Here is a 25,948-nt window from a genome sequence, read left to right on the forward strand (position 1 = left end):
GCAGCTGAAATCCTGCTCGTATCATAAGCAAGAGCCTCCAGGAGTTCAGCGGTGTTAGGCCTTATCACACATTCATCCCTACCTTTTTCACACTGCTTCTCTATGTACAGAGCTTGTGCACAGCATTGCTTTAGGAAAGAAACAGTGGAAGGAAAGATTGCCAACAGCCTTATATCCACGGCTCTGTCGTGGTTCACAGATATAAAAGATAACCTTTGCCAGAAGGATGGGAACAGCTTTAAAACCAGAGCCAGTAAGCAGCCTTCAGTGTTCACAACATTATTAAGTTTTTAAAACCAATTCTGTAATTCACTTTAATTCTAATAACCTTTGCATGGGCTGTTGACACTTCTATTGAAATTGCCAGATGCTGTTAACTAGAATTGCCAGTCAGTTTTACGTGTGCAGGTGCTGCTGTTGTCAGTAGCTTTGTGCAATTAATTCAGCTGCCACAGAGACTCTGGAAGCCTGTTGCAGGGTCAGATGTTATCTGTCTACTTTGGGGCTGATCAAGAACCCCCACCATCCAAAGGTGGTCCCTAATTCCAGCCTCTCAGCTGTGGGCAGGTCAGCCAGCCATGACATCAAGCACTAGATCTGGTTGCTTAGGGCCCCATTCAGCCTGGCCTTGAGCACCTCAAGGGATGGGACAATGCATCCTCATAAATACTTTGCCTTGGGAACAGACTGTGAGCCCAAACCCTTTGTTTAGCTCTGCCATGCCCCTTGGTCTGGTTGCCTGCATCCAATTAACATGCTACCCCACAACAGAGGTTTAAGTGGGGATTATTGACTGAATGCTTTTTCTTCCTGATAAGTCCTCAGACTGATACATGGGGGAAAACAATATCAATAAGCACTAAAGATCAGCACAGCATTTCTCACCACAGGACATTACGAGATAAATGCTAAGTTATTATTATCACTATCTCTGGAGTTAAGCCTTGCTTCACATGTTAGATAATTAGCTAGGAAGACAAAACTATGTCAAAGAAAAGAATGACCGTGGGCCCTAAGCAAACACCAAGGAGAAAGGAGCAAAGTGGAACTGCCTCCTGCAATCCCTTGTGGAGACCCCCAGGTGTGATTGATGGCTGAGATGGAGCTGGCAGCCACCAGAGCTGCAGATATGGTCCATCCTTTTACACACCTTGAACTCCTTTGCTTCAGCCAAATCTATTCATCCCCTGGCATTAACTGTGAGGGAATTTCTTCTGCTTTATTGTAATTATTATCCATTACCTTCAGCATTCCAGATCTGAAGAGTTTACAGAGCCCAGAAAAAACGTGTTTCATGGCCAGCATGAGAGAGCATTTCTAAAGTGAATTAAAATGTTATCCTTACCACAGCCCATGCTGTACAGCTGCTCTATCTTTTAAACAAGGGTCCTCTAGGACTTATCCCCTCAGGGCACTGACCATTTTCCTCTGCAATGCTACATGAATGCATAAACCTTCTGGAGCAGGGTGTGCAAGTAGAGGTGGCTGTAATACTGCTGGCTCCCTGTTTTTTAGGAAACTTGGGAGCATTTTTACTTTATAGTAACAAGACCTGCTCAAGCCTGAGCTCCACACCTAATATCAGTACAATCCCCTCCGTATGGACATGGATTAAACCCTTCTCTGTGTCTCTAACCAACCTCCATTGGTCCCAGCATAGTTCCCATCAGGCAAGAATGCAGCTCAGCATCTGCCTCCAGCAGCGGTTTTGCACCCACAGGGTGATGCTGAGCAGCACTGCAGGCAGGTGGGAGGTGTTACTCTGCACTGCAGGCAGAGGTGATCTGTGTATCACTCTCAATATTCTGTAATTATTTAGAGGAAGAGAAACAAATCAGATTTCTCATCTAATGTCTGCGTTTCATAAAAGGGTGTTTATACCAGCAGCTGATAGATAGCAGAGAGGTGAGTCCTCATACCCTGCACTTGAGATGTAACAGTAACAGCTTAAACAATGACACATTTCTCAGCAAAGCATCAGAAAACTGCGAGCCTCAGAGCTCTGACATAACATTTAGTCAAGCACAGCATGCACTAGGCTGCAAACCAGCAGAATCAGCATATTTCCTTTTGTTTCTCTTACAAATGCTCGTGTCAACAGTCTCAGCAGTCGTTCTTTGGAGGGCATTTATACTGTCACAAGTTGCATTACACTGCTATTTATTCTTTGCTGGCTTTGTGAGAGCAAAGCAAAGCAGCAGATAAAGGCATGTGGAATTAACACATCCAACAGAGCAGTTCAGGGAGGGACCATGTGAGCACAGCACAGCCTGGAGGCTCCCCTCCCTGAGATTTAGGCTATGGGTTTCCATGTCCACACAGTACAATCTGTACTGCTTTTATCATAGAATCTCAGAATATCCCAAGTTGGAAGGGACCCATAAGGATCTTTGGGTCCAACTCCTTGTCAGCTGCTGCCCAGATCCAGTATGGTGGTGTTTGGTGAAAAAAATATCCCAAACCACAGGGATATTTATCCCCAGATCAGTAGCCCTGGCTGGCTGTTACCTAACCAGACACATGATACATTCATGACCTACAGCAGTGACAACACCTGCATGAATGGTTTGTCAGCTTAAAGGAAAATCTGTAAACCACTACAGCTGCCAGTGCTTTGCTGACCTCAGGGTGCACATCTCTTCTCCTCAGTAGCACAGATTTACCTAGAAAGTGTTATCCTCCTGGGGAAACAAGAGCTGGATGCAAAGCAGTTGGCACCAAAGCAACTGAGACAGAAGAGACAGCCAATGGCAAGCAGCTGGGACTGTGGAAAGTAATGGAAAAAAACAGCTACTTCACCCTGTGCTCACAGCATCTCCTCTGTTTGAGAAGATGGATGGTCTTGGGGTCATATAAACCTCATCTGCTGCGGTAACAGCCGTGGCCAAAAAACAAGCACTGATTGCTAAGTGAATTTCCACAGGCTCCTTTCATCCTGACTCCCTGAAAATAAAACATCTGATGCATTTGTGGGGAGGAGTGCTCAGCAAGGAGTGACTTTGGGCTGTCTGTGCTGTGGGTAACAGGTTTATACCCAAAAGGCTGCCCTCTCCTACCAGCCAACCAATACCAATTCTGCACAGTAATGAGAAAGTTGTAGCATCAATGCCATCATAAGTCTCAGGCTCCTCGTCCAGGCAAAGCACAGAAACATGGTGTAAATGTCCTCATTTCAACTCACTCAAACACAGCAGCTGGCCATGCCACTAAACGTGGCAGGAAATAAGATGCAAGCAGTCCATGAGGATGCACGTAGGGCTTATAGCAACCAAATGAAGAGACTGAAAATGTATAGAGATGCAAAAGGCAAATTCAGAATGTAACCAAATCACCAAATAACCAGCTATCCCAGAAAGCTACAGCAACAGCAGGTGAAGATATGCACGAACATAAAGATCTGGATTTCTGCTCCCACTGAGTCCCCTATTGCTAAGTTTGGTAAAGGAACTCAAAAGCTGCAACTGATCCAGTTTGAAATGCTGCAGCTGCTGCATGGTGGAGGAGAAGCGCCCCACTCAGTTCTCTCCAGCTTCCATTTGCTGGCATAGGTAATTCATCTCCTGATTCTGCACCCTAGAGGAGCAGGAGGAGTGGAAGAGTTTTATTCTTTTCTAAATTAAATTTGCTTACCTATTTTATGGAATCAAAAGAGTGGAAAGGCAGTTTATTTTGTCTGCTCCCTTCCTCTGTAACAACTCAACCAGGGCTATAATACTCCTAATATATATTTATCCAGCCTTTTCTTGAAGACCCCCAGCTGTGGAATCCCTGAGGCCTCCCCAGGAATCCTTCAATCTCACCATTACAAGGTTTACCTCCCTTTTAATCTGACTTCACCTTGCTGTAGTTTAAGCCATCTCCTCATCCTGAGGAAAAGATGATTCTCTTTTCTTTTGCAGCAATCTTTACGAGCCCTTCCATTTAAGCAGGAGCACAGAAAGGCAGAAACTGAGAGGGAAAAATTGAGACCCTGGCTCTGTTTCTGCCCATTTTGGCATTTTTCCTCACTGAGATTAATTAAGTGTAAAGTGGCACTTCCCCCTGGTGCAACAGGCATGTTGCTGACATGTAAGTAGGCTTTGTGCCATCGGAACAGATGCATATGCATGTAGGCAAGCAAAGACTTTGTTTGAGCATCAGGCGTGAAAATGGAGTTGAAACTGAGTCAGAACCAGTCAGGCTATTTCTAAAAAACCTTTACTAGAGAGAAACAGAAATTAAGTGTGGGTACAACATCTTTCCAAGCCATTATAGCTCTGCTTTTATTTTCCCCTCTTCTCCTTTCATCCCTCTCAAGCTAAATGACTGTAAGCCATTACCAGCCCTCAGAAACCAGAGTCAGAGCTGTGGGACGGGGGTGGCACAGTCATTCCTGCCCCAGCACAAGGGCTGCAGCAAAACTCCCTAACGCCTGAATCACCAGGTGACAGGAACTTCATCCACAGCATCAAAGCACAAATGCCCAAAGCTCTTTACTCCATTTGCTAAGATCACAAAGCACAGCCAGCCCATAACCCACACAGGTGCAACACTGAGCTCTCCCATCAGTGCTAGCATGCCTCTGGCTGCTGTCCTGAATACAGCAATGCTCTCGCACTGCAGCCAGGTCTCTCTGTCCTCTCTTTTACCCAGGAAACATTGTCAAGCCCAATGCCAAGAGCAGCACAGGGCTAACAAGAACCAAAGAGGCAGCAGGTGGTTCCAGCTGAGCCCATCACATCTTCACCCACAATAACGTGCTGACCAGCTGCAAGGAGAGGAATCTCATCTGGCTGTGAATCAGCGTAAGCAGGGGAGATGGGATGCAGAGTCAGGCAGAGAGGCTGTCGAGGATTATTTATGGTTCTTAGTGGATGGACAACTTTCATCACTAAATAACCCTGTAGTCAGTGCTTTTTTTGGTACTTCAAGACCAACAAAGCACATCTGGTCTAGCTTCTCAGACTGGTGAATATTGGATTGCTAGGGAGATGGTGTCCTTGATGCTAAGAGGACTTTCTGTCTTATTTTGCAGTACATACCAGTATAATCAAAAGGCAGCATGGGAAGGGGAGGGAAGAATCATGAGTAATTTGTCCCTGCCAAAGACCCCTTTATTATGAGCTTTGTGGATGCTCATCTCCACAAGGACATTGCAGAAAGGAAATTGCAGGACTCCTACACAGAGAGCTGCAGGTTCGGGTCAGTCCAGGACTGCAGAGGGTAGAGTGACTCTGAAGGAAAAGACTTTACACAGTGTCATGCACAGCATTTCTCTGCCTCATCCCTGCTTTCTGAGCTGGTCACCCAGCCCTGGTGCTTTCCTCATCACAGACTCACAGGGTGGATCTTTAGCCTGAGTTACTCCTGAGAATAATTATTATTCCTGAACTGCAGGAGGAGATAAAGGAGTTTACAAGCTAAAATAAATAAATAAATGACACTCCCGAGGGTCACAGCTGAAGTATTAAGGCCTCCCAGCATATGGTTGCACAGAGCACCCAGCAATTACCTCCAGTGCTGAATAAGCTGTTCATATCACGTATCATTTCCGTGCATTAAGCTGATCTATGTTGACAGAAGTGGTATATTGGGGAGAACACACTAGGACTCCTGATACCTTGAACAATGAAGATGTGGGTAATTGAAAAAGATGTTCCTTTCCACAAAGCACTGCGGGCCACCTCATCATCCTTCTCTTTCTGTTCCTCTTTTATGGGTAAATTGAAAGTGAGCGTGCTGCCTGCCTCCCGCTGCTCTTCCCACTGTCTCTCTTTCATGCTCCTGGCAGCAGAGCTGAATGTTGATGGATAATCAAATGGGAGATGTGCATTGTGCTCTCGCTATCAGGCAGTGTCACAGCGGCTGGGAGGCAGGCAGGCAGATGGACCCTCAGATGGAACCCAGGCACTGGGACAAGATGTGATTCACTGTGTTCTAACGGCAGCAGTTGGATCCAGCTTCAGAATCAAACCATTCTCAGCCACTTGAGGAAGCAATTCCCAAAAGCTCAGACTAGGAGTCAGAAATACACGTTGAGAAGATGCTGCTTCCTCCCTGACCTCGGCAGGATCACCACCATGCAGTATTTTCTCCATACCATCCCTGAACCACTGAAGCACTTAATAGACTCACATACATTTTTTTACTGAAAACACATGGGACTGGATGGACAAAAACCCTCCTGACAGTGCCTACTGGGAGCTGGCAGATGGGAATACAGTTGTTTTATGGCTTATGGTCTATTTTAGCCCTGTGCAGAATCAGCCTGCACCCAGGGGAGCTGCACCCTTCCTCCAGGATGGCTTTGTGCCATGTGCTTTAACTGGGAGCTATGATTAAACCTGAATGTGAAAATGTATGGAGAGGAACAAACTCAGGGGAGATGAATGCGATGAGACATTATTTAAAATACCCTGCTTGATTTATGCACCTCCAGTAGCATTTATGCACCTCCAGTAGCATTTATGCAACCTTTCACTAATGCTCATGTATTTACGGACTTAAGTTTTCAGCTGACAGCAAGACGACTTTGCTTTGCAAAGATGAAGAGTCTCAGTGTTGAACTGAGGCTTGTAACCCACCATAAACTCAACACTATGGGCTCCTGGCCTTTTCCTGTACTTTAAGAACTAAGAGGGACCCAGTGAAGTGTTCAGATCATGGGTTTAAGGGATAACAAAATATATATATTAAACATTTGAGAGAGAGAGTGAGAGAAGACAACACAACACCAAGAAATAAACCACCACACACCTACAGGCAGGAGGAAATAATTTTCCTCCATGCGGTATTAAGCTGAGCAACTCTGTCCCACAGGGTTGTGGAGGCTGAAGTACATTCACAGATGGATCAGGCAAACTTATGGAAGACAAAGCAGGGATGAATGGGATGACTGAAGTGCAGCCTGTGCTTAGGAAGTCACCCAATTCTGATTGCTATGAACAAGGACAAGGGGGAGCTGGATGCTTAAGGACAAAGTATGCATTATGATCCTTATTCTTATGCAATATGCATAATATATATATCATATGCAATATGATCTTATATTCTTGCTGGAAGATCTGCTGCATGCTGCTGTCAAAGGAAGGATTGGGGACAGAAGAATGACTGGCCTGACTCAGAAGAGCCACGCTTCAAAATCCTGCCCTAACCTGGTCATCTCCTCCCCATCACGATACAAGCCAGAATGGGTGGCTGAACTGCAGGGAAATCACCCAGCATCGAACCCAGAGCATTTCAATGCTAGCAAGAGGTGGTTCAGCAGCACTGAGCAACAACACAGGGAGGAAAATTAATTATAGAACTTGTTTTGGGGGGGGGTTATAAAACTGGTTTGTTCGGCAGATAAAAACATTATAGAATAAAACGTAAGAGAAGTCATTAAAAAATGGAAACATGGCAGGAGAAGAAAGGAAGTAAGGGCAAAGGAACAGAGAGGTACAGAATCTGGAAGGACAGATAAGCAGCTGGAAGATGAAAGAGGAAAATAAAATTAGAAAACAGATCTGTCGTGGAAGGAGAGGCACAGAAATGCACATTTGAGGGGCAAGTGCTTTGGGGGACTAAAATCAGTGGATGTGACACTGCCTGCAGATTTTCAGCATAAACTTTGACAGAAGTAAACTTCCGAATGATTACAATGGCATCTAACCTACCAGAAATATCACCAAGGGCATATATATGTATACATACACTGTAATCAACATGTGTGTATGCAGTTTTACTTAAATATATATACATACTACACAAGTGCACATAAAAATATATGTAAACACATGCATGTTTATAAAGACATGTTTATGCAATTCTTTTCACAGCTCCAGGAAGGAGAATAAAAAGGTTTTGTGACGATATCACCATTTGCTGCTGTCAGTGAACAAAAGCTGTGTTCATTTCATCTGTTCCTCCCTATCTGTGATGGAGGCACCTCACCAATAAATGTTACCCACCAAAACATGTGGACGACACAACTGAGTGAAAGCCTCACACAGAGACTGAGAGACTTGTAAATGAATCCAAAGTGAGACAAGCACACGCTAGCCAAAGAGGTTGTGGATGCTCCATCCCTGGAGGCATTGAAGGCCAGGCTGGATGTGGCTCTGGGCAGCCTGGTCTGGTGGCTGGCAACCCTGCACACAGCAGGGGGTTGAAACTGGATGATCATTGTGGACCTTTTCAACCCAGGCCATTCTATGATTCTATGTCAAAAAAAAAACCATCTACCAACAGTACAACAACCTGAAAATTCACTGCTCAAAACTGTCCTACAGTAAGTGTGCATTTGAGTTCCCTCCTTGGTTCAGACCCTTCTCTGAGAGTTAAATATAGCTCAGTGAACACAAACGTGCCCCTCCTTCCTAATTCACTCCAAAGTGGAGCTGATTAAATCCGGCCATTTATCACAGTCCCACCGCATTGGGCTGAGCTGCGCGGAGCGGCTGCAGCACCGTGCAGAAAGGAAATCCCAACAAGGACGTGGCACACTTCTGTAGGACCAAATCCAATTAAAACATTTCCATTTTCGTCTCTTCGCCACCCAAAGTAAAGCAGAGTGTATCCAGCTCCAGAGCACTTCAAAGCACTGTTTAATTGTGTGAATACTCTGAACATAACAAGAGAGAGAGATCCTCTGCTGCGCCCTCAGTAAGTGCAGCTTCACAAAGTCACACCAGTGAGGAATCTGCCCCCAAATGAGGTAAAAAAGCACAGAAAAAAGAGTGAAAAGACAGGAAAAAGAAAGAAAAGAAGGAACATCAGATGATGCATCATAAATTTATGAGCAAAAGTCCAATTCTGGCTATTATCCCTGAGCTTGCCTTGCTTACCCCTGGGTCTTGCAGCACTAATATCTCCCACTGCTGAACATCTATCCAAGTCACTGCCCTATGGGAACTGGAGTTTCATAGGAGTAAATATAGTGCATACTGATGCACTATGCCTGGTGTGGTGGCTCTTGGAGTTATCTCAGATAAGGAAATTAAGCGGAAGCTGAACTAAGCCTCCCACAGCTGAGTTCTGCACCTGGAGAACCTGGATCTGAAAAGCCTTTCAGATTTGTCAGGGAAAGGGTAGATATGGCACTGAGGGATGTGGGCCGATGATATGGTGGGGATGTGCTGAAGATAGGCCTAGATGATGTTACGGTGATTATGGTGTTTGAGTTTGTTACCCAAAACTCCACAAAGAATTCTCCTCCCTGCCCCCAGTGCTGCTGGAAAAGGTGACTTTCCTCTGCAAAGCCATGACATAAAAAATGGCCCTCTCTCACTTGATATCTTTCTGGCAGGCACTCAGTCATGTTCTCCTTGTCTTCCTTCTCCTTTTTCCTAAGGCTGGTGCCAGAGCTGAGTGAAGGAGGGCTGGGATGCAGCACAAAACGTGGGCTGTGCTATGAGTAGGTGCTACACACTCCCTTGTCCCAACTCCACAGTGAACACAAGGATGGGACATAAAACAGGTGCACCCTAATCACAACATTATTTAATGTCAAATTAAGCTTCTGTGAAATTTCAGGATAAAGTTGACTTAAATAAATAAATCCGGTGTCCAACATTTTCCCCCAGTCTCTGATATTAGGATCTGTTTTTTTCCCTGCCCACTGAGTCCTAATTAGGGGGCAATGTCCAGGACTTGCTACTCAACAGAGAGATTTGTGCATCATCATTTGCTGGAGAAACATTGTCTCTGAGTTTGAAAACAAGTGATTTACTCCCTAAATACTTGTGTAAAGCTTTGCCAGTGTGGAAATATTCTTCAGGCATCACTTTCATAATGCCATTTCTGAGAGTTCAGCTTTTCTCTACTGTTATCCATCAAACCTGCCACTTTTTACTGTCTAGACTTCTACAGCACAAACGTCTCTCTAAGGAGGCAATTATATATGCTTTCTTAATATTCTTAAATGTTATCGGATGCCTGCAAAACAGTTGTCAGGCTTCTAACAACAATCTAAGAGACTGCTGTTTTACTTGGAGAGCCTTTGCTCACGATAAATCACATTAACAAGACCAACTTAGTGCAGTTTAACTCTTCCCACAGCAACTTCACTCTTACCCGAATTATGTGCGTTGCACTTTACAAGCTGCGCCAGCTCTTTTTTCCCTGATAGCCAAAATTAAGGGAGAAATTTGCCAAATCACTGTTCATTTCTCATTTCCCTGCAGAGGACGAGCATGGTGTTTAGCAACACACTTCTTCCCTTGTCATTCTGTGGGATACACCAGTTCAAAAGACACTGAGAACTCAAGGTTTTGGCTCCTCAGTTCAGAGTGATTGCCCTCAGAACTACCCTACTATCCTCATGGACACCCTTTTGTTAGCAAAGTGGTGATGAGTGGTGATGCAGTGGCACAGCTGCACAGGGAGGTGGTGGGGTCACCATCCCTGGAGGTGATCCAGAACCATGGGGATGTGGCACTTAGGGATGTGGTCAGTGAGCATGGTGGGGTGGGATGGGGTTGGACTGGGTGATCTTAGAGGTCTTTACAAACCTTAATGATTCTATGACACAAGTTATTTGGGAACTGGCAATGGACCATCACTGAGATTGTGAGAGCCAGATAAGCACCCCAGATTAGGGGTTTGAGGCATAGAAAGAGACCAGAACTATCTCTCTCCAGCATTTCTTATGGGTTCCTCTAGGCAGATGGGAAACCCAAGGGAACCCTTCCTTATCCATCTCCCACCCATTGCTATGGCTCAGGAGATGCCACATAGAGCATTGAGGATGCAAAGATGCATTCACTACTTCCATGCAGAGCCTGGGGTATCTATCAGTCCTTGACCACTGCATGGATTGATTCATTTGAAACACTGATTTTCTGAGTTTATAAAAAATAAATAAATAAATAAATCGGTGTACATCCAGCTATTCTCATCTGCGAAAATGAGAAGCAACCTCACAGCATTAAGGCCCTGGGATGGAAAAGTAGGAAAACAGATCTCAGACAAAGCACTGCAAAAGCATTACAATCATACTGGCCTGGAAAAAAAAAAGGACAGTGAAAATAAAGCAGAAAATAAGTAGAAAAGGAGTGTTAACATAGATGCTCTTTGACTTGTAAGATGTGGGAGTTTTACTCTGCTCGTTGCAGAGCATGGAGCTCAGAGGAGAAAGCTACCTGCAAAGTCTCCTCCCCAAGGAAGCATTGCCTTTCATATCCGTGAAAGTTTGCACCCAGTGGAGAGAGAGATGTACAAAACTCAGAGCTGCTGCTTCCAAACAAGCCACTCTCATTACAATTTCAGATGGATTTGTGTTCCCAGGTATTCTCTCAAGAAGCATGTCACTGTCAGTGGGGGAGTGACTGGGAGGGGAGCACACAATCTGTATCCTAAATCACAGCGATCTCAGAAAATGAGCTGGCCAAAGGACAATGGAAGAGAAATGGGGCATGCAATAAAACCACATAAATCTGCCCCCCTGCAACCTTGGATGGCACAGTTTTCAGACACCCTCTCAGAGAGCTGGACCTCTGATTACCACTTCTTTTGCTTGGGTAATTCAAACTCACAACAGGATTTGGAAACTTCAGCCTGGCTCATATCACCAAGTACAGTCTCAAGCACTCATTGGGCTTTCCATTACAAACAGCAATGCCCAATGCTGCACTCCCAGGCAGCTCAGCCTTCTCTGTCTGCCATGGTTCAACTCTAGCTATTCAGGAGAAGCTGCTGTGCAGAAAACCTCATTCAGTCCATGAACCATTTTGCCTTTGCAGCCTGACCGGTGACACGTGAAACAGCAATTTTAAGATGGGGCCACCCTAATGGCAGGCAGTGCTACAACAAACACAGCCCGCAAGCAGACCTCACCTTGACCATCCCAAGGTCACAGCCTGCAACATCTCCTGCACTCACATGGGAGGTGCTGCAGGCTCCTGGGTCACTGCTCTCATGGTTCTGAGCATGGAAAAGTGAGAACACAGTCACATGTGTAGTTGGGTTGGGTTTTGGCTTGCTTGTTTTCTCTTTTTGTTTGTTAGTTTGTTTCAAAATAATACATATGCAATTGCAAATCTTATCTTCTCCACACATACAGCTCCTGCACGGAAAATGTTCTTTCCACTCAGAGAACATCCAGGGGCACAGCATTAGCTGCAAGCAAGCAATGCATATACTGAAATGCTTTATCACCATAACAGAGTCCAAGTGTGAAAGCAATATTTGACCCAGAGATATTTTTCAATTCCTTTGAAAAAGGAAAAAAATAAAAAAAAGAGATGACTAAAAGCTTCTGTAGGAACATCTGAATAACAAACAGTGCAACAATAAATAGCAGCTGCTTCCTGACAGACTGCAGGCAGGGCAGTGTGATTCTCAAAAACTCAATTACAAGTTTGAACTATTTAATGTATTTTCCTTGACCAGAGCTCCTCAAATGACCCACAGCTGTAAGGAAGCCATGCAGAAATTAAACTCAGGGCAGACCTGAGGCAGGTTTGTTTGAGACACACAAAGGATGCTATAGAAAAGTGGAGGCTTTTGGGGGTACACATCCTGCTGTTCTTACACTCATTAAGCAGAACAATAAACAAGGAGAGGTAATTCAAGTATATGAATACAAGGATACTTACATTGCTTTTCATGAGGGAAGCAAATTGCTGCTCTGCTTGAGGAAAGTGGACCAAACCCTCAGCTCCCAGCTGATCCCATTTTGAGCAGGAAGTTGGGCTGGGGCTCCCTGAGCTCCTTTCCCAGCTGAGTCCTATAACTCAGTAACTCACTTTTCCTGCAAATACATGCTTTTCCTGAGAGGCTCCTATCCAAGTCTGAGTTCTAGACAGAGGGACAAGGATGCAAGAGCTGCACTACATCAGAAGTAACAGAAGAGATGTAAGAGATTCCTCCAGGCAGCTGTGCAAGGTGCCAATTCAACACTCCTCCTGAGAATGCTTTATTGCATTCAAGGCTGCAGTGTGAATTCCCAGTAGAGGCTTCACATTAAGTCTCTGAGTTCATATCTGTGAAGATTTGATTGAACCCAGAAACTTGGCCAAAACTGCTGAGCTTCATCCAATTACAAGGTAAACTACTGTAAAATCCAAACAGTGTCTGGGCAGCTGAGTCAAAGGTTAGATTTTAGATGAGGCAGAGAGCAAACCCAAGGGAGTTCCCTGCAGTTTCAGGTTTCCCAGTTTCTCTGACACTGCAGAGATAAATCTCAATCTATTCTTCTGAAAGCACAACTGTAAAAAGTCCGTAAATCCCCAGGAGCTTCGTCATCTCCTGGGCAGTTCGTGTCACCCATCAGGTTTTGCAGGAGATTCTGTGTGCAGTTTGGTTCATCATGGCTAGGCACAGGGTGAGGGCTGCTGGCTCAGTGGCTGATACAAGCTCTGCTGTTGCCATTGTCTGCTATTTCAGACCCAGCTGGAACATTGGACTTCCACTGTGTGCGGTTATTGAGAATTAACCACGCATTGATCGTGCCATTTCAATGCCCAAGATTAATCAAAGTGCAGTGAGTTATCCATTCCTAGGATGCACTTTTCTGTATGCTTACACTTGTTTTTCTGAAAGACCAAGGGGACTCCAACAAGATCTGAAACCCTCACAAGTGATTTTCCAAGGCAAAATGAGTTCACATGCTGTTAAGATGAGTTTTAACAATCCCAAGTATAGGCTAAGATTTTACTTTGGTTTTTTTTCTTTCTGAAATCCATGGACAGCCTACCAGTGCTTTTGACTTTGATAGGCAGCAAGCCTGGATCACCCTCCCCACACATCTTCACATCTACCCCTTGTCCAGGATGTACCACCACTATTCATCATCTGAGGAATGAAACTTCTTTGGTTATTTCTGTAGTTGCCTGGTGGAACAACAAGAAGAGTGACCAAGAATACAGTTCAATGAGAACTTTGACCAGTTTCCTTAGGGAAAAACTGATATTCTGCTGAACATCTTGATGATGCCCTATGGATTTCAGTGAGCTTCCAACTGAAACAGTGAAGGGCAAGACCAGCATGTTATTCCCAGGTGGGAGAGTAGAGCCCCAAGGGGCTGTGCTGGGGATGATGGATCCTGTTTGTATCCCTCCAGGAGATGAGGTTCTTATGAACAAGCACATGGGAATAAAATGCTGGAGTGGGAGAAGGACAAGAGAACGTGGGCAAACAGATGTATCATGGTGAAGAGGGCCTCAAACTCCCCAAAGCGCCCTGCAACCCAGCATGGCAATAGGGCAGCTCAAGGTGCTGACACAGGGCAGTCCCACTGCCCATAACTGCCACAGTTATGACCCCTGTCTGGCTGAGGTGGAATCAGCAGCCATGGACAGCAATGAGGGTGTAAGTCCATTTCCAGCCAGTGGGAGCAAGGAGTGCTCATTAGAATTCTGCAGGCGGAAATGGTTTGCTTGCTCTTTGATGGAGGTGGCCATAAGCAGCGAGAAAAGCAAAGATAAAAATTATCATTGGAGGGAATTATTGGAAGTTTCCCCTTCTGGCGTGACAAAACCAAGCACCTTCTGTGTTTAAAAAAGACATTTCCTGATCGTAATCACAAGTCAGAAGTTCATAAGCTTTTATTAACAGCTCAGACAAGAAAATTGAAGTGTGTGATTAGCAAACGTTATAAAGGCAAATAAGAAATGTCGTATCTTTCCAACACTGCCTAAGCATATAAAGCTAAACCAACCGTTTTGTGATTTGGGGAATACAATGGGCTGAAACATATTTCAAAGGAATTAACACGGCCAAACTAATGCATCTTAATGCGTTGGGCTGAATTGTGTGGTGTGAAAGCAAGGAGGGAGGGCTTAGCTCAAAGGCAACCGAGGCCTCACTTTTTCCTGCTGTGCTCCACAAATCCTCTTATTTAAACACAGGGATACTTAGATTAGCATTTCCATTCTCTGTTCCTAGCTGTTTGCGTTGAGGCATTTTTCCCTTAGAAGCGTGGTACGTGCATCGCGTTGCATACTAAAACAAGGCTGTAATGAGCAAAAAGTAGTTATTCAGCAAATTAGTCGTGACCACTTGAAAAAAGGTCAGTTTTCTTCTCCCTCCTCCTTTCTAGCTTCCGGATATAGCAGAAGGAAGGCTTACTCAGAAGATGCAGTGACTCTTTGGAATAAATCTTACACTCCTTTACATATGTTTGCAGTTATACTGCAATGGATCTGTGCTTACTCGAAATGAAATATTTACCAAAACGATTATGAACATTTTTCATTTGTGTAAGTCAATTAATTAAATTCTTTACCGCTGTTTCAAGGACTGGTGAATTTTGCTTTTTGCAACAAAAATAATGTTTTGGCCATGCTAATTTTTCACATTGTTAAAAAATTGGCAGAGCAATTAGTATCAGACAAATATTCAGAACGGTGCTGGCAGCTCCTCATTATCGATAAATGTGAGAGTCTCACATTTGCAGACCTTTGCCAATTATTAAGAAGCTCCACTGTTCAGCTCTGCATTGTTCAAGCTCAGCTCACTTTCCATTGCAGTGAAAATAAATCCCTGAGTAAAATTCATTGCTTTCAAGATGTAAGAAATGAGGAAAGGGGAGAGGAGGACAAACACACTTCAAAACTGGGATGGCAACAACAAAGCCAAGATCTCATCTGGTGCTGTTTGCCACACGTCTCTGGAATCCAGTGGAGTATCATCATGTCCCAGCAGCCACGAGTTTGCCTTCACTCCTGTGCTTATAGGCACAGATTCTCCTCTCTACTTTGTGTAGAAGTATTTCTTAAAATCATAGAATCATTTGGAAAGTGATTGGAAAGAGCATGAAGATCACACAGTCCAACCATCAGCACACCCCCACCATGCCCACTGACCACGTTCAAAGCATGCCCTCCCAGGGGAATTACCTATTTAAACCACACAAGCATTGTCTCTTGCCATAGGAATTCACAGTGATAATAGCACAATAAATCTTATTCTTTTTTCAGCACTGTTCATCACACATTATTGTCAGGATTCCTACCTCAGCCTTATGAAGAAGACTTGCACAGTATAACAGCAGTGTGGCAGTACTGGGGAAGCTGGAATTATCTTCCTAATTGATCTTGGAAGGGGTGAGCAGCGATTCCTTTTGACTGATTTTCATTAACTGAGCTCTTTGTTATTGCTTGGGTGTGGGTTATGAATAAAACAGTTTTCACACGAGTGTACTTTCAGTTCAAACACAGTTCAAACACAATATAATCCGCTTCAGTAAGGAGATGGAAGAATGCAGTTTTCAGGAGCATTTTTATAAAGTCCTGGAGATCGCCCCTGCATATTAATGCTTGATAAAAGAACTGACCCAGATGCAAAACACTTTGGTAGATTAAGGCATAGGACAACTGAAGCCAAATATGTATACATAGCAACCACCCTCCTTGCAAACAGATCACAAGCTCAGGGATGGAGGAAGAGGATTCTGTACTTCTCAGTGTACTACATTTTCACCACTGACTGATGAAATTACATCTATTTCACCTTACAGCTGCTAATTTAATAATGAGTTTTTAAAAAACACAACAACAGTGGATTAAATATTTGCAAATGAACTGCATAGCTTGTACTGCTGTTAAGTAGTTTCTGTGGGAACGCATTGATAATGGACCATTTATTTCATATTCATTTACAACATTAGACAAGAGAATGGAGGTTTAGATGGTCTTATGGCCCATATAGAGTAAAAACCACAAGCACCAGTTGGCAGTTGCCAGTTTGTTTCTGTTTGACATACAGTTTTCTTTATTCTCTTTCACTTATATGAGCAACCTCTATGAAAATGAGCTTAGGAAACCACATGATTAAGTCACCAAATAGCTGTAGATCCATACTTCAGTATAAGCAGCATTATCAACTATTTGGTCTCACACAATTCAGCAATTGCTTTAAGCCAATGTAAGCAGTTTCTTCCAGCAGACTTTAAACCAACCTGACAACACTCGAGAACTATGGCTTACAGTGATGGTGGCCCAAAGGCATCAAAAAAGACATTATTACCTCTTGGGATAAAATATTTTGGGATCTTCCAAATTTACTTTAGGTCAGCATTTTCCATGAAAGATTTCTACTTAGCCACTAAACAGTATTCCTTCTGAGAATCCACTTTTAGTTCCCAGCTGACTAAGTTACTCCACTGTTACATATTCAGTGGTAGATGAGCATGAGATCCTCCCTACAACCATTTTCTCCCCCATTTGCTCTTTCTCTCTCCACATATGACCCACTGTGCTCCAGTTTTGCTGACCATACTGTTGAGGGCTACCGTATGCAACACTGCGTGGACACGTAGAATAAACAATGTCAGCAAAAACTCATTTTGAGGGTGTTAGCCCTTACAGACTCTAGTCTGCACAAGTCTGGTGTCAAAGGCAGCAACAGAAACTCACCAGCACTGCTGAGAATTGGTGGTTGGTAGAGCAGAACTAACTCAAGTCAGCTCCTCTGTTGAGGATGATGCTGACCCACACTCTGGTACAATCCAGGCTAATTTCCCTGCATAAGTTGTCCATAAGAAAGCCACTGCCCATTCAGCATCCATCCCAACATGACTACAACACCCTCTGCCCACAGTGGGGTGGTATAAGGGGAGAGCATTGTCCCCTTGGAGGTAGTGAATCATATAGAATCACCTCGGTTGAAAAGGACCATAATGATCATCTAGATTCAAGCCCCTTGCTGTGTGCAAGGCTGCCAACTACTAGACCAGGCTGCCCAGAGCCACATCCAGCCTTTCCTTGAATGCCTCCAGGGATGGGGTATCTGCAACCTCCTCGGCCAAATGAGTGGATGGTCGAGCATATCTTGTTTCTCGCTTCTGTATCAGGTTTTCACTGTGCTGCTTAATCAGTGCTGCTGCAAGCAGGGAATGTGGGTTGTGCTAATGTTTCTGCTGCATTCCTATTGCAGGGATATTGCACTCGTTAAACACAAAAAACTTCTCTTCCCCACAATGACAGCAACAAACAGGGATTTAAATGCTTGGCTGTGTTTTCACAATGCCACTGAGAGGCTGCGCAAGAGGAAAAGCAGCTCAGTTCAATTTGTGTTAGTTATTAAGTACTTGAAACCCTGCTGCAGGACCATGCGACATAATTAGGCATGAGGTCAGAGGAGCTCCCAACACAATAAACAGCTTGGTTTGGAAAATATCTTTTCCTGTTCATTAGGAAAGCAAGTGTTAAGCAAGTAATCTGTCTCTCCAGTGAAATTTCAGTACAATATATGTCATGACATGTCTTATGAAATGAATTACAGGGCTTTCTGATAAGGGTTCACTTTACTAATAGTAAAGTGGCTTCATACACCCAACAGGGCTTTGTTAAGATGGAAGCATATTGTAGCACTAATGAAGCATGAGTTCAGCCTAATTAATGGGATGGCAAGAGCAATCATACAGCCTTTTCATTCACTTTTATACATTCTGTCAGAGTAACAAAGTTGTGTTCGATACTGCCGGAACCCTCTGGCTTTGCTCCCTATTTGCACGCCTGCTAATCCTGTTTCTTTGTTCAAATGGGCCAGGATCCAGCCAAACACTAAGTCTGTATAATCACAGTTAATAAGGCAGGGGCCCTGGGCAATCGTGTTCATCCACCCACCTGCCATCTCCCACCCCTCATGTTTAACCTCAAGCAGGGGAGCTGATCCCCTGAAATCAGCAGAGCCACTACAAATTTCCAGTTAAGCGTTCACGAAAGTGTTTTTCTGGATTAAGGTTTCTATTGTAAGAGGGAAAGTCACAGGTAGAAATTATCTGCTTCAACAACGTATTTTGGCTGTGTTGGAAAACAAGCACATTCACGGCCTGCTTCATAACTCACCTGAATGAATGGGAAAGGCTCCTTGCCCTCACTGGATGAGCCTTGGAAGAGCAGCATGTTTCAAGCCATGTTGACCAGCAGCCTGTGATGAAGGAAATGTCCAGATAGAGACAAATTTTGTTTCACTCAGTTTGACGCATCCTGTGCAGTCTCTCATTTGAAGTGCTGAAAATAAGGGTGAATATGGGGAACTGCAGATCCTTCCCCATAGCCCTGCTCCAGCAAGGGTAATTATAAAGGGATTGAGGCAGACAGCATATATGGCTTCAAATGCAAAAGTCATTCTCCCCTTTTCTTCTTGAAATACAGCAATGTAATGCTGCAGTTGCAGAACAGCAACCTGGCACTACCAGAATCACTCTCTTTAGCACTATATCTCAATAAAAGCTAAAGTGCTTCAGTAAACACCATGGGTAATCAAAGAGTTATTAAGGCTGGAAAAGATCACTAAGATCACCCAGTCCAACCCCAGCCCACCCCTCCATGCCCACTGACCACATCCCTCAGTGCCACATCCCCACAGTTCTTGAGCACCTCCAGGGACGGTGACCCCACCATTCCCTGTGCAGCTGTGCCACTGCAGCATCACTCTTTATGAGAAGTACTTTGCCCTAACATCCAAAATAAACCTCCCCTGGCATGATTTAAGGCCGCCACCTCTCATCCTATCACTTCTACCTGGGAAAAGATGCTGACCTCCAACTTGCTACAACCTCCTTTCAGGGCATTGCAGGGAGAAGCTTGTACCATTTCAGGATATGGAACTTCCAGGATGCCTCAAAAAGTAGGAGAGCAGGTAGGGCTGGTGGGAGGGTTAATGCAGAGATGCATGGGATGGCAAGCAGTTTTGAGAGAAGTTCATCCCCAAGGCTGAAATAATGAAATCTGACAGCAGGTCACCTTTCCAACTCATTACGGTGGTGTTCTCTGGTGTGCCCCTGCTGTCAGTCACTTGGCATATCCCCTGCATTAAATCTGCACAGAGATTATCCACAATCTGTGTTCAACTCGAGCCCAAAGATCAACCGTCTCCCACCTTCAGAACAAATTTACCTTTTCCTTCTTAAAGTAAATCAGTCACGACATTTTTGCATAGAGCAACAGGAAGCAAGGGGAAGGAAGCTGTGATCAAGGCGACCACTTAGGACTGCGGTCACTGAGGGCATGTAACAAGTTGCCAGATTTTGCTCGTGTTTTAAAATGCTCCTCCAAAGTGGCATTATCTTTTGATCACATATTGAAGTAAAACAGAGCATCGCTGTAAAACTTACTCCTGATGGATTTTATTCTGTTCTGATCAGTTATTACCTATGGCAACCTGCTCAGAGAAGAGCAGATAATTCAGTATTATTAGGGGAAATTGTCCTTTACCTGCCCTGAATGCAGCTCTTCACTTCCCAGGAGGTTTTTTCCCTTCCATGATTACAACTCACCTAAAAAAAGACACAGCTCATTTGCACATGATGAAAAAGAATCCCCGTGTATGACTATATTCATGAAATAAGATGAAAATCGAGTTCTCTTGTTATTTTTCCATTACCTTTATGGTACGGTAGCTTGTAGTAAAAGTAAGACGAACAACTCTTACCGTGCCAAGTCATCTAAAAAGTCAAAAACCATGTGCAAAATAATGCTTTCCCCAAGTTCAAGTTCATGCTGAGATTCCAGAAGAGCAGTGCAATGCACTCTTGCCAAATACAGTGTAAAAACAGAGCCCAGGAACACGAGGAACATTTTCTTGTAGCAACGGCAGAAAATATAGCAACATACATCTCAATTTGCAGGTATTTTCCTCTCTGTCCGGCTGATACAGAAGAACTAGGGGAGATTCAGGGAAGAGGAGGAAGCGATGTGGGAACAGGACGTTCTGATACTTCAAACAGAAGCCTTTAGCAAAAAGGACGTCAAACCATTTTTGTTGATCTAAGAAAAAATATTCAGGATTGAAAGCCTCATTAGAAATGAAAAACTGAGACGCAGCTCAGGACACAGACAAATAGTTACAAAATGGCTTTATTATCTGAAAGAACATTGCACTACTGGCAACAAAGATGCTGTTTGTCTGTATTTATATTCCAAACAGTGTTGTTACCTATACATCATCGGTTCTACGTTTCCCTGGGTTCTCTTCTCCTCTTTTTCCTGAAATAAATCATATCCATTAACACATAATGGCATAGGACGTGTTCCCATGCATGGGCTAAAGTGTTCCTTTCAAATCCATCAAGATACCCTGCGCTCCCTGCACATTTTGACTTGCACTGCTGTGACATCCTCTCAGCATCGGTATTCACCTCAATGTGCCAACAAATGTTGTCTCTGTAGACGGAGCCAACAGGTCTGTGGTGAAGGGAAGAAGAGGAGCATGGGTGACCCTGGGCACTGTGAGAGCTCACAGCATCAGTACTGGAACTGTAAGGAAATCAATAACAACCTGACAGAGCTTTTAAGGAATACATTTGATTACAAACAAACTTAAGAATAGAATCATTAAGATTGGAAAAGACCATCACTCAGTCCAACCATCAACACACCCCCACCATGCTCACTGACCACATCCCTCAGTGCCACATCCCCACGGTTCTTGCACACCTCCAGGGATGGTGACTCCACCACCTCCCTGGGCAGCTGTGCCAATGCAGCACCACTCTTTCTTAGATTAAATTTTTCCTAATATTTAACCTCAAACTCCCCTGTCACAGCTTAAAGGAGTTAATTCTCATCCTCACTAGCTACATAGGAGACATATTCTCACTGTGAGCTCTGTGCATGTGTCTAAACTTGACCAGAAAGGTCCCCAAGATCAAATCTACATAGTCTGGTCCTATCAGAGACCAGGGGTGTGTGATGCTTTAAAGGCAGCTGGATCTGAGGACTATCTCTTCCTGCTGAATGCTGGTCCCCATAGCACAGAGTGCAGACGCCCTGCAGGGCATTTGGAGTGACATCCAGATTCTGCAGCAGTGCTGAGAACTTGGACTTCAATAGCATGAGAATTTCACCCTTGTCCAGGAAAGTTTAGAGGGCATTGATTTTCCTGGTTTGCTTATTTCTTCCAGAAAAAAGAGCAATTGCTCTCATTTTCTCTCTACTTCTTTGGAAATATACAGAATAAATAAATAAAAAATAAAAATCAATAACACTAAAAATACTCTTAGAAAAACATCAGTGGAAGAACAAGGGGAAGTTAATCAATTAATGTTTTTTGGGGAGGGAAGCTCTTGCCCGAGGCATTTATGTACAGCTCAGCACATGTTAAAACACTGCAATTCACCAATCCTTCCTCTGCCCAAAGCAAAAGCCAGCCTGGCCAGGTGGTTTCCCCCCCACTCACAATGCTATCCCCATCCTCCCAGCAAGCCAGTCCTCTCCTGACGCACCAGACCACCAAGAGCTGAGGACAGACAGCCTCACTCACAGCTGGTTGTTATCTCAGCCCTTCTGCTCTGCAGATGGATTTCCAGCAGGAAGCAGACGGGGCAGGAAGAAATGGGGGATAGAGATGGCAAGGATGTACACTGATGCAGTGCTGGGGTGGAGTAATCTGACCCATCCATCTCTCATCAGCTGCATGAACATGGGCTCCTGCAAGGAAAATAACAGGGGAAAAGGCATTTCAAACTCTTATTTTAAAAGATGCTCCTATTTCTAGGGATTTGCAGCCCGCTCTTGTTACCTTTTCCTCTTTCTCTATTTCAAGCAGCTGTTTGAGAAATTTCTTTCTCACCCTATACAGGAAAATTCTTGTTGCCAGCAAATGGCTTGAAGGCTCAGCCAGTGGGGGACACACATGGCCAGGGGTATTACACTGACCAGTAGCCACAGAGTGGCACATTCACAACTGTAAATGAGGAATAAGCAGTAAAGCCATTGTGCTCCACATACAGCCTCCTTACCAAAACACAATGGGAATCACCCAACTGGAGCAAAAAGCACTGAAGCTGGCCACGAACCAGCTGGAACATCTCCATGACACCCTGATATCACTAATGTTTGAGCTCACGTTACTCTTTTGGGGCCAAAGTGAAAATATTGCCTGCAGATGAAGAAAGGTCGTGCCAACAGAACATTCTCTCCTATGATACCATTCCTTTGTTACCTTTTTCTTAATCATCTTCACCCTCCTGATCAGCAGAAGTGAACTGGAGGAGGTTTAGTCCACCTGCGAATTTGTGCCTCAAGGTCAGCAGAGCTTCCTGAGAAATGAAGAGTTTGATCAGCTCATGTAACAGCAATCAGTAATTACAGAAATGTTTGTTTCTTAGAATACCAGACGTACATCCCTGCTTTCAGAGGGATTCTGCTCCAGCCCATCACACAGTATTTCCCACAATATACGGCCATCTCTGCTCTGGCTCCTCAGTTCACCTTGATTCATGAATAACCATCACTCCCTCCCTACTGTAAATACAATTCTAAACACATGGGAGAGAATTCATAGTGAATTAGGGCTGTACATTATCTCCATGATTAGCTGCATTTGTTACCCGGCAGATGTCTGGGTAGTAAAAATCCCCCACGAGTACAGTATCCCGGAGTTTCCCAGCTCCTTGATAACCAGTCCAAGGATTTCTTGTTCCCACTGTGCTCTGATCTGGTTGGTTCTAAGCAGATGCTTGCTGCCTGCCTGGCTCCTGCAGTAATAATCCTGCCCACCCCACACCACCACTCAGCAGAGCATCGTGTTTCCTCTACTCTCCTTCCCCAAACGCTTTCCTGGTGTCATTCATCACTTTCATGATACTGGAACACTTTGACAAGCAGAGCCAAGCACCTCCCAGGTGCTGTATCACTGCTTGCCACCAGAGCTACAATTGGCTGTAACTATGATAACAATCATGCCATTGTAAGCATTAATGCCTGTAAGATATCTCAGCCTATTTCTTTCAGACACAGTGTCTGATTTTTTTGTGTGGTCCTGTGTTTTGGACCCAGGAGCTGGAATCGATGGTCTTCATGTGCTCCTTCCTACTCAAGATAGTCTATGATTATATGCTGATTTGGATTTCACCACCCTTCCCTTGAGCACCAATAGATCTTGGTACCTCAACATTTCACACTTTCTCTTTGAGTCCCAAGTGGTCATGGTTGTATCTGTGACAGACAACAAGGATATTGCTCATTCCACAACCCATATGCCCATTAGTCCACAACAATGAGCACAGTTCTAATGCTGGCAGTCAAACAAAGCCTTGAAGATGACAGCAAGTGGTGTTGGATCCCCTTTAAATTCTTATCCCATCACTCTGAGATTGTTCTACAACCCGCTCTGTTAATCCAGTACACAAGCAATGCCTCAGCACTGGTTGTTGCTTTTTATTGTAACTGTTTTCAAGCTGGAATAAGCGATTAGCACATCTTTCTCAATCAGTAGTGATACAAATACCAGTCCACCCTCCTAGCAAGAAAATATTTTTTCTACTTAGTAAGAAAACGTAAGGATAAATATAAGAAATTTCAAGCGATCTGAGCTTTTATTGACCTATTTTATTGACCCTCAGTTGCTTTCAAACATCACAGGGTTTATCTATGGTTATGAGGCACGTTTTTAACCCACTGCATCCTGAGATGTCTGCTAATAAATCTTTCAACTAATCCCATCCAAAGGAACTCAAAACCAGCTGAACAAGCTCACAAGATTTTCAATGCTTCAATCACATTAACTAAATGTAGAAAAATACATATTTAGAATCACAGAATCATCAAGGTTGGAAAAGAGCACTAAGGTCTTCTAATCCAACCATTAACTCATGCCCACTGACCACATTCCTCAGTGCCACATCTACATGTTTCCTGAACACCTCCAGTGATGGTGACACTATCACCTCCCTGGGCAGCTGTGCCACTGCATCACCACTCATTTCTCCTAGTAACCAATATATAAGTAATTGTGCATATATCCTTTGTTGACAGTTACCTGGGAAACTCCCCAAGGAAAGGCTGTTTGAAGGAATTAAGTGCCATAAGGTGAGAAAACACAGAGTTCTGCTTTACTGAATAGCAATTAGCCATACTAGAAATCACACCATAACATTAATTTTACAGCTATGAAACGCTGGCCTTGAGGAGAATTAATACACTTGCACACATTCACTGCATCATCATAAATTTTTGTAATGCAATTCTATGAGCCCCTTAAAAGGTAACCATTGCAACATACATATATGTATATATGTATATAACATATGTATATATGTAACCATTGCAAAATACATATATATACATATATATATATATATATATATAGGTAACAGGAAAGGCAGGGTAAAGTTCAGCAGCCATATTTCATTAGCAGGACAAGGTACAAACACAAGTGACTCAGCCTCCTTGTCCCTCCCCTTTTCTCTCACCTTTAGGTGGGGAAAAACACTCAGATTGACAAAGATTTGTTCTATTGCAGGTAGCGCATCAGCCCGGCAGGATTGGGAATTTTCAGTGCAGAATTCATCTGTCACTAAAACAGAACTCACAGCAAAGCTTTTTAGCAGTGAGCAGACAGTCCATCGTTTCCAGGGCTGGGCAGAATAATTCGCATTTCTCTTTTCCTTTTCCCAGGAAGGGCTTTTTCAGGACAGGTAATTCCCATCCTCTGGCACAGGGGGACACCTGTACGTGGCTGAGGTGAGCATGGGTTGGAGCCTCAGGTTATGACAGGAACAATGTGTAGATAGCACAGCTTGTACTGGAGAACAGAGCAGAGGATGTTCATTCTGTGAATAGCAGAGCTGGGCATTCTTTTTTTAAGCACCAGAAATCAGAACTACACACTCCTACCTAACCTGTTCCATCCGCTTATTTTTGTTTTCAGTCTTCTGTTTGTAGAGTGCGGTGTAGAAATGCAACCTCCACAAAGCCCAGTGTTATAGTTAATAGGGAGCATCTTCATAACTCTGTGATTTCCAGGCCCCCATGACATTTTGAGGGTCAGCAAGAGGAGGGTCCAGATTCCAGTTCTGTATATGTGCTTTTGGCTGCCAGCCCCATCAATGGGACAAGGAGAGCTCCTAAAATCCAAAGACCCAGGAGGGAAGTGAAAGCAGGATTAGAGATGGATAATTGGAAAGAAGCTGCCACAGAACATTTTGTTTCTAAAAGCTTCCATTCTCAGCAGCAGCTGCATCTCCAGACACATACTCTCCATCATTTCCTTGACCTTACGTATTAAGTTTAGTGGACAACCTCTCTGGTCCAGCAGA

At 44.0% G+C, this 25,948-nt stretch overlaps 1 long non-coding RNA gene across 1 annotated transcript; it reads right to left on the bottom strand.

Moving 5' to 3' along the window:
- Positions 1-20,749: 20,749 nt before the first annotated feature.
- LOC116653911 lies at positions 20,750-24,909 on the bottom strand. Its single transcript, XR_004308537.1, has 2 exons — positions 22,852-24,909; positions 20,750-22,337 (listed from the first exon to the last, which is right to left on the bottom strand). It is a non-coding gene; the product is annotated as an uncharacterized LOC116653911 (long non-coding RNA).
- Positions 24,910-25,948: the final 1,039 nt, after the last annotated feature.

Source organism: Coturnix japonica, chromosome 10 (assembly GCF_001577835.2).
Source record: "Coturnix japonica isolate 7356 chromosome 10, Coturnix japonica 2.1, whole genome shotgun sequence".
Classification (NCBI taxonomy): Eukaryota; Metazoa; Chordata; class Aves; order Galliformes; family Phasianidae; genus Coturnix; species Coturnix japonica.